We start from the raw sequence: 8,414 nt of genomic DNA on the forward strand, positions 1-8,414 counted from the left end.
GACTAAGAAAAGAAAAGCAAAGCCCACCTTTATTTTCTTAGCAAAGTAGTACATTTTCCTTAATTAATTCTGGGGTGTTTTCAGTCCCCTAAGAAAACTATGACTAAAAATCCCCACACAGGCTCAGTCCTGTTTGAGGGACAGGTGTGGGTGACACTTCCAGTGAACCAAATGCTTTATGACCACTACTGAGGAAGAACATATTTCTTTTGAACCTTACAGCATATAAATTATCCCTATTCCAGTAGCAAATGACCTTGCAGAAAATTTTCTAAAGGTTCAGTTAAAAAGGATTTGAGGAAGAGATGTAAAGCTGGTTTTCACCGGGCGGGGCTCGCTGACTTGGGCGCCAGTGGGTCCTGTGCTGGAAAAGGTAATGAAGACATGTTTCTGACTAAGAATTGTCTTACCCAGCGGCCAGCAAAGAAGATGAAGCTCCAAATTAAAGATCTGACAAACTCCGAGACTGCTGCTCGGATTGACAGCCGGGTCCTGTCCCCTCACACCCGGCGCTCCCGCTGCGTTTTTCCTCGCATCCCTGCGTGCCCCCGCCACCGGACGGGCACTGCCTGACGGGCTCAGCGAGCCCGTGAACAGCTGAGGAAATGCCCGCAGGGTGCGGAGCAGCGGCTGAGGCCCCGCGTCGGGAGCGGAGGAGCGGGGATCACAGCAGCGCTGCCCAGCCGCGTTGTCCCGGCCGCGGCTCCCGGCGGGAAGCGCCGTCGGGCGGGCGGGGGGCGCTGCTGCTGCGCCCCTTCCCCTCAGCGCGGGCTGCGCCCAGCGGCGGCGGGCCCGGCTCGTCCCCAGGCTCCCTGTCCGGTAGCGCGGGGAGCAGGGCCGGTGATGCAGGTCAGTGATGCCCCGTTCGCCCCTCAGCAGGGCGGCCCGAGGGCTCCGGCCGCGGACAACGGCCGCGCTTCCCCCTCCTCCCCTCGCTTCAGGTGCCCGCGAATGCTCGGGTGCGGCTTTCCGTGAGGTGATGGGCGCTGCAGGAGTACCGCAGATACCGCGGCCGCTCCGGTTCGCTCTAAGAGCAGCAGCTCTGAAAGCAGAGCAGCCCCGGCCGGGCAGGCAGAAAGGGGCCGGGTCTGACCGTCAGCCGGGGCCGCCCCGGGCGCCCTCCCCGCCCTGAGGGCTCGTCGTGAAAAGCTCCCTTCATTCCCCTCATCCAGAACCGTAACAGGTTGAAGGAAGAAGTGGTTGAACATAGGAGCTTAGTGGCTGGGGTTGGGAGTTTTTTGGCTTTTTTTTTTCTTTTTTTTTTTCTTTTTTTTTCCTTCTTCTTTTTCTTCTTTATATATATATATATATATATATATATATATATATATATATATATATATATTTTTTTTTTTTTTTTTTTTTTTTTAAACTAACGGTTAGCAGGCTCCTCAGTAGATCTGAAGAATATTTTTAAATCACAATAGATGTATGTGTGTTCCTTGAGCCTAATGCTGCTGCCTTGGAACCCAACTTAACTGAAATGGTGAATCCCTGGAAAGAAGAGATGCTTTGGTAGATGAAAAAAATTAAGTTCCTAATAAGGAAGAAAGTACTTTAAAGAGGCTAAAAATATAAAGTACTGAAGATTCAGCTTTCATCATCATCTATAGCTTAAGGAGTAGGGGTGTTTTTTGATTGACAAAATTAGTGTCAAAGCTTTTACTGAATTCAGCTGAGCTAAATTTCTCTCGCTGTCCCTTTAATGCTGTCCCCAAAATCCCCTAGATTTTGAAATACTAAATTGTTCTGTGCATTAAAATCGAACATCTCTTGTTTGTGCTTAACCAAATATTATTTTTAGTTATTCCTACTTTGTCCCTTGTCTACTTTGAAGTTTAAAACAAAATATTAGGTCATTATTGCATTTGGTAAACTTGACTAACTTTTCTTTCTTTCTAGCTAAGACACATCTATCGGGTTTGTTCTGTGTATCAAATGAAAGAGCTGCCTGTTTGAAGGTTTGTACAATTTTACAAATGTCTGGAAAACTCTTGGAGGTTCTATTTTGACTTTTGTGTGATGTTGTATATGTGTGTGAATGAGAAGAGAAAAGAAACAGAAAGGTCTGTCCAGAACTAATTTGGTGGTAAACACCATGCTTTGGTGTGGTCACTCTTTTTTTATAAAGGAAACTCTGTTCTGAAAGAAAATGTTGTCAACAAAATGCATGAGGCACTACTGCATTGGCATTCCAAATATGGCATTTTATTTCCATAAACTTTCATCACAGCTTTTACAGAAATAGGTTTTGGATTGGAAAGGAATCAGGGATGGGGGAATGAAGCTTAGAGTATGACCAGTCTTTTGCTACTGGCTTAGTATGGCATCAAGATGATTAAGCATTTCTTTTTTTAGTTGGCAATTAGTTCTTTTTACTTTTTCTTACCTGTTTCTTGTGTTAGTTTTTAGTTTTATTAGTTAGTTAGTTTTATTCTGCAGCGCAACTAGGATGTGGCATAAATGGGCCAGATGAAACACACTGAGATAATTTTAGTATGATAAAGAAAACATAAAACTATTACTAGTATACAATTCATAAGCTGATTAAATAATACTTTTATTATCAAGCTAGTTGGCTCTGGGTTAATTTGTCTGTCAAATGTCTCCTAAATTAAAGCTGTGTCTGTCTGCTCTTTCTTTCAAGGATTACAGCAGAAGAAGGTGGTAAGAGCTAACAATACCCTCAGAACATTCTAGTATGCTGTGACAGCTTTCTGTAGCAAATTGTTGTTTGTCTGATTCCACAGTCAGAATTCTAATGGATGTTTTCTTTCCTTGTGAAATGCTTTTACTGTTTTGTATAACTCTTGGTTTTAAATTGCCATTTAGGTTGATGACTTAGGGTTAAGTTGTGTAGCATCTTCTGTCATCTTATTCATAATCCTTCCTTTAGTAAGCCTTTACATTGTGTGAATGTTGTTGTCATTTCCAGTAACAGACTGTTAAAATGTCAAAATATAAGGCAGAGAAATGTTCAGGACTTGTATTTCTCTGAAGACATTAAATTATCTGGATTCAAAAACTACCGTGTCCCGCTCCATAGGCACTGCCTTCACTTGTGGAAGGCACTGAAGTAGCTGGTACCTAATGTTTTGTTACTGTCTGGCAGTTGTATTCAGGGTACCTGAGCCAGAGACATCTGTTGACTGTCAGGGCAGTGTGTGCTGGTAGCATTTCAGCTGAGCAAAGGGAACCGGTCTAGAGCACACTGAACTTGTTCTTGCTAGTTGCAACAAGTTTGAACTTCCATATGCCAGTATGATAAAACCAGTTAAAATTCCATTACTCTTTCCTGACTAAGCTTTTGGATTTTATTTCAGTGTTAATCCCAAACTGCTCATTGCTTGGTTATAAGTATTTAGAATTGGAAATTTAGCTACTTTTTTTAGCTAAATGTCTTCAGGACTTGCTCAAATGCAGGCTTCCCTGCTGTTTGGCTGTTTCTTTATTGATTTCTTGTACAAATCTTAGTGAAACACAGTAAGTAAGCAAAGGGAAAGGAGAAGAATTTGTAGGGTTTATTTTGTGGTTTTGTTTATTTGATTTTCTTTTTTTTTTCTTTTTTTGGGGGGAGGGAGGAAGAGTTGTTTTGTGGGGAAGTAGGCTGTAGGCAGGAAATGTTTGTATTCCTTATTCAAGGGAGTTATTAAGGGGTACTGTGATAAATAGATGATTTGGTACTATAAAAAGAACAAGTGAGTAATTTTCTGCTGAGATAGTTACATTAATTAGAGACTGGTTTATTAAGCCTCCAGTTCAGTGATACACACTGTAAATGCTTTGTATTCTCTAGTCTTCCCTAACCAATGAAACTCTTTTTCAACAGCTTCAATATTTTAAGTATCTTAGTTGAGTTCAAGAAAACTGTCACTTTTCATCTTGGGAAAACTGAGTGACTCTTTTGGGGCCTTCCGATGATAACAAAAGCATTGTCCTACTGCAAAGGTATAGATGTCTTTCATGAACACGAAGGTCCTTTGGCATAATTTTCCACCTCTGCTTTCTACCAACTAAATACTGATGAACCAGTTGAGTTCCAAGGCTGCACTTCCAAAGCCATACGTTGGTAAGTGTGATGTGAAATGTGGAGAGATGTCCAGTCCAGTCTGCTCCTTGATGGATCTGCAGAATGTTCTAGAAGGCCAAGAAAGAGAATTCATTTTGTTAATTTTGGAGGAATAATCAGAATTCGGGATAGACTAATGTACTTCCCAGAAAAGCATTTTCCGGGGGGCTTTTCCATCTTTTTTGAACCATGAGAAGAAAGGGAGTTGTAAATAGGTATATTGTACTGAAGGCAGACTCCATGGTCTTGGAGTCTTGGTCTATCTTCGTCCTCTATTTTTTTCTGCTGGGCTTTTGTTTGGGAATGCATTTATGGATGTCTTTCCTGATCATTTGGAATGTATCTGACAGAAAAAGAAAATACTCTGGACCACACATGTCATCCAGATATCAAAATATATTGAGATTTTTAAATTATTTTTTTATTTCTTTTTCTTTCATGCACATACCAACGATGTCATATTCTGCAGTTAAAACACTTAAACCAGTCCTGGGTTCAAGTTGTGACTACTGTGCTCCTTGATCACTGCACTGACCTTGTAATGTAGGCAAGGGTTGTTGCTGTCATACCTGATCTCATTATCAAAGCAATTAATTTTTTAAGAAGACTCTCTTCCTCCCTTTGTGCAATATTCTGGTTTGACTAAGTTAAAATTTAAAAATGTTTTAAGGTATAATCATGCTTCTGTGATAAAAGAAAAGAGACCTGGTTTTGTAAACTAAAAAATGTGTGAAAAGAGGAGGCTGTGCAATGATTCTGTTGTTGAAATGTCATTGGTGTTCATCTAATTAATTATGCATTTTAAATATCTGATATTCATTTGGATGTAAGAACTAGGGAGAAATGGAGATCTCAAGGGACTGTATTGACATATATTTTTTACATAATCCTACTTTTTTTCCACATTTTCTTGCTTTTTTTTTCTTCTACCTTCTTCATAAGGTGATAGAGAAGTCAGTAACTGGAGTAACCTGTTGCATATGCACTGACTGACAGTTTCCTGGTATCCTTGTGGTGTGTAAAGATAAAATGCTTTTGTTACAAGATGTTACTTTTACATTATAAAAAGAACTAAAAATAACTTAACTGGTAAGTAAATCTTCCTTGAAAAAAATCTGTTGCATTAGTTGTTAGAACTAACAACAACTAATAACAGGGATTAAAAAAATTTAGAATGAATACAGTTTGACACTTTGTAATGAAGGATTCGCAAAGACTTTACTTTCCTATGTCTGAAAAAAATGAAAAGTTGATCTATATAAAGTGTGGGCTCATAATGAAAATGGAAAGTGTTTAAAGCAGGGACTGATGATGCAAATTTATACAACTCAGCCATGGTATTGCAATAGGGATACTCATCCATATTTTAAGTGTTGGATTTCTGTCAAGTATCTTCCTGAAGAGACTGAGCTCCATAAAAATGGAAGTAATTATATCTGTCCAGAGCTTCCTCCAGGAAGCAGTTCTGGGAAAAATATGCAGATAGCCAAGGTAAGATTACAGGGGCTATAATCCTAATGTTTTAGTCGTCTTCTTTTTTGTCAAGACATCCACAGGCTTACTTTGTATTATATGCAGAAATATTTTAGATGTGCTCTTTTTCTCAAGAGTATGAAAAATAAAAATTAGTTGTAGAAAGCCACTTATTATTATTTCAATCCCTGTTGAATCTGTGCTCCGTTACTGGGGGCAGGATGATTTATATCAAATTTTTAGCACCAGTGTATTTTTTAATTAGATTATTCTTCATGTTGTCTCCATTGATACTATTTAACTTTACTGACTAATGTTTTAAAGAAGTCTTTGTTGTGATTTCCAGCTCCTAATACAGTTGCCTTTGAGCAAAGATGACTTTTCTGATGATCTAAGGCTTGGGTTAAGGTGTACAGAGACAAGAGGAACATGCGACCCAATCTCGTCTTTTCAACAGAGCAAAATCTGACCTGACCTCCCCACCCCACCCCCACATTTTCCAAAGCTCTTTATTCCTCGGGGCTTTATATTAGTTTTACTCTCTTGGAAACTGTACTATAATCTTGCCCAGAAATGAATATGCTGAACTCTTGCAAACCTCTGTTTGATGCTCTCTAGCAGACAGCTATTCCCTGTCCATTTCTCTGAAGAACCTCACCCCCAACACTCCCCTCTCTCACACAGTGCCCACAGCACAGCTTTTTATAGAGCTCGCAGACACTCCTATGCCCTGGCCTGTGGTTCCCAAGCCTGTTGGCATTGATTCCAAACAGCTGTGGCACTTCTGGAGCAAAGGTTACCTCTTGCTTGCCAGCTGCAGCATTGACAGAATGCCTGGCCCTTTGTTGCGGAATGGGAGACCTTTCTAATTCATTCCATGAATTTTACTTTTATAACAAAGTTAAGAACATAGAAAATACAAAACATGCATCCTGCATGCTACTCCAGTGGAAGTTTTTTCAATTGAAGTATTATAATAAATTTTTATTTTGGGGCAGGATGATCGCCAATTGAGAAAAATTGCACAACTGTGGTGTTTGTATCATAGTACTTTTGGATTTTAGCATCAACAGGTCCTTCAAATTCATTAAAATGATTTCTGAGTGTCCATAAAGACAATCACAATTGGAAAATTGATCAATGAAGGATCTTTGAAGCTATATATCTATATTTTCTGTGCTTTTAAATTATAATAAGCAAATCCATAAAGTAAAAAATGAACACCTAGTGTGTCCTGCTACTGCAGGAATAGCAATGAAATGGAAAAACTAAATTTGTTAAATGTATCAGATTGGATTTGCTCTCTGTTGGTACAGAGGTTTATCACAAAATTCAGATGAAGTCAATGTGGATTATAATTGTTCACCTGTGCGAGCTTTCAAAGTAAGATAAGGACTTTATTTCTTCCTCCTAATGTGTTCCATGCAGTAGTTGATGGCAGCAGAGATACGGATACATCTCTCAAATAGACTTCCTGTGAAGGCGTTTTTTTCTTTTAGTTACCTTTTAGGGTGCTCTGACAAACTTTGTTCCAATCCAATTAACAGACATATGGTGTGCAATTTAGATGTCTTTGTTAAAGCTATCATGCTGACTTCCTGGTTACTCTTTGTTCCAGAGCTTGGGTTGCACCAAAACACATTTATTCCAAACTCCTTTAAGGTTCGGAAAATACCACATTATGCACACATGAAAGATAGAATATTTTCAGATAAGAGTTACTGTATACAGTTGTGCTTAAAGGTAGTTGGAAACTGATTTTTCATATTACATAGGTATTAACAGACATAAGAATAATACACTAATTATTCTGGGAATTTTGAGATTTTTTGGCTGTTGAAAGTTGAAAAGTAAAACCATGTTTTAGAAGTGGCTTAAAAGATTCCATTCAAAAGTAAAATTTAAGTACAAAGGAGATTTAAAAATGAAAGTTACACTCATGGTCTATCTGAAAGTACATGTGCATACAGTAGTGTAACCAAAGCTGTAGGTTCAATTTGGCAAAAAAGAAGGTACAGAAATAGGACCGAAGTTCCTATGATCACGAAGGCAGTGGAAAAAAGAAATGTGGAACTGTTACTCACCAAATCTCTCAGTACTAAAACTAGATGGCATTCAATTAAGGTAGTAGGAGCTGAATTTAAAACAGACAAGTAAAACTGCTGCTTTATGCAGTAGGCATTGAGCTCTTGGAATTTACTGGAGATTGTGTAGTCAGGTTGTACAAGTAGGTTCAAAACGGAATTGTTGTCATAGATAAAACAATTACTTAGTAAGAACAGAAGTAGGCAAGTGTGTGCTTTCTAGCATTCCTAACCCAACACTTGTAGGTGCTGTGGGAGTGGGCGGGAAGAAACTGGCTGGATGTGCATTCTCCCTACACAGCATTTCCTTTTGCTACTCGAAGAACTGTGCTAAGTGGATCTTTTGTCTGACTTAGCAGTAATTACATATAAAACCTTCAGTTTTTCTCACCAAAATATTTTTTTACTCGTGCTTGCTGGCAATCTCATAGGAGCTTAAAACTGATATGAAACAGAAAGCAATTTCTAAATTGCTTGTAATTTTTTGGGGGTGTGTATTAATTTTTGCTTTTTATAGGCATTTGGAACATCAATATGCATTTTTTGCCAGTGTATACTAATGAAAATGTCAGATATTTACCATAAAATAAAACTATCTCATGAGTATTGCTTTGACTGCTTTTGAGTGCTTGCCAGAGATTGGACTGTGGATATAATTTTGTTTTAATAACTTCATGTTGGGTAGCCCTGCACTCTAGTTTACCCAGATTTGTGCAAGAACAAATCAAATATGAAATCTCTATCTTATTTATTTTGGAATTCTGAATGTAAAATAGATATTATGGATA

At 38.8% G+C, this 8,414-nt stretch overlaps 1 long non-coding RNA gene across 2 annotated transcripts; it reads left to right on the top strand.

Annotated features, from left to right (window-relative positions):
- Positions 1 to 1,183: 1,183 nt before the first annotated feature.
- On the top strand, positions 1,184 to 5,204 carry LOC138105724 (uncharacterized). Of its 2 annotated transcripts, none has more exons than XR_011148643.1 (4): positions 1,184 to 1,226; positions 1,903 to 1,961; positions 3,830 to 4,069; positions 5,012 to 5,204. It is a non-coding gene; the product is annotated as an uncharacterized lncRNA (long non-coding RNA). The 2 variants fall into 2 exon arrangements; XR_011148642.1 differs by lacking the exon at positions 1,184 to 1,226 and adding an exon at positions 1,409 to 1,515.
- Positions 5,205 to 8,414: the final 3,210 nt, after the last annotated feature.

The sequence above is a fragment of the Aphelocoma coerulescens genome, chromosome 2, assembly GCF_041296385.1.
Source record: "Aphelocoma coerulescens isolate FSJ_1873_10779 chromosome 2, UR_Acoe_1.0, whole genome shotgun sequence".
NCBI lineage: Eukaryota > Metazoa > Chordata > Aves > Passeriformes > Corvidae > Aphelocoma > Aphelocoma coerulescens.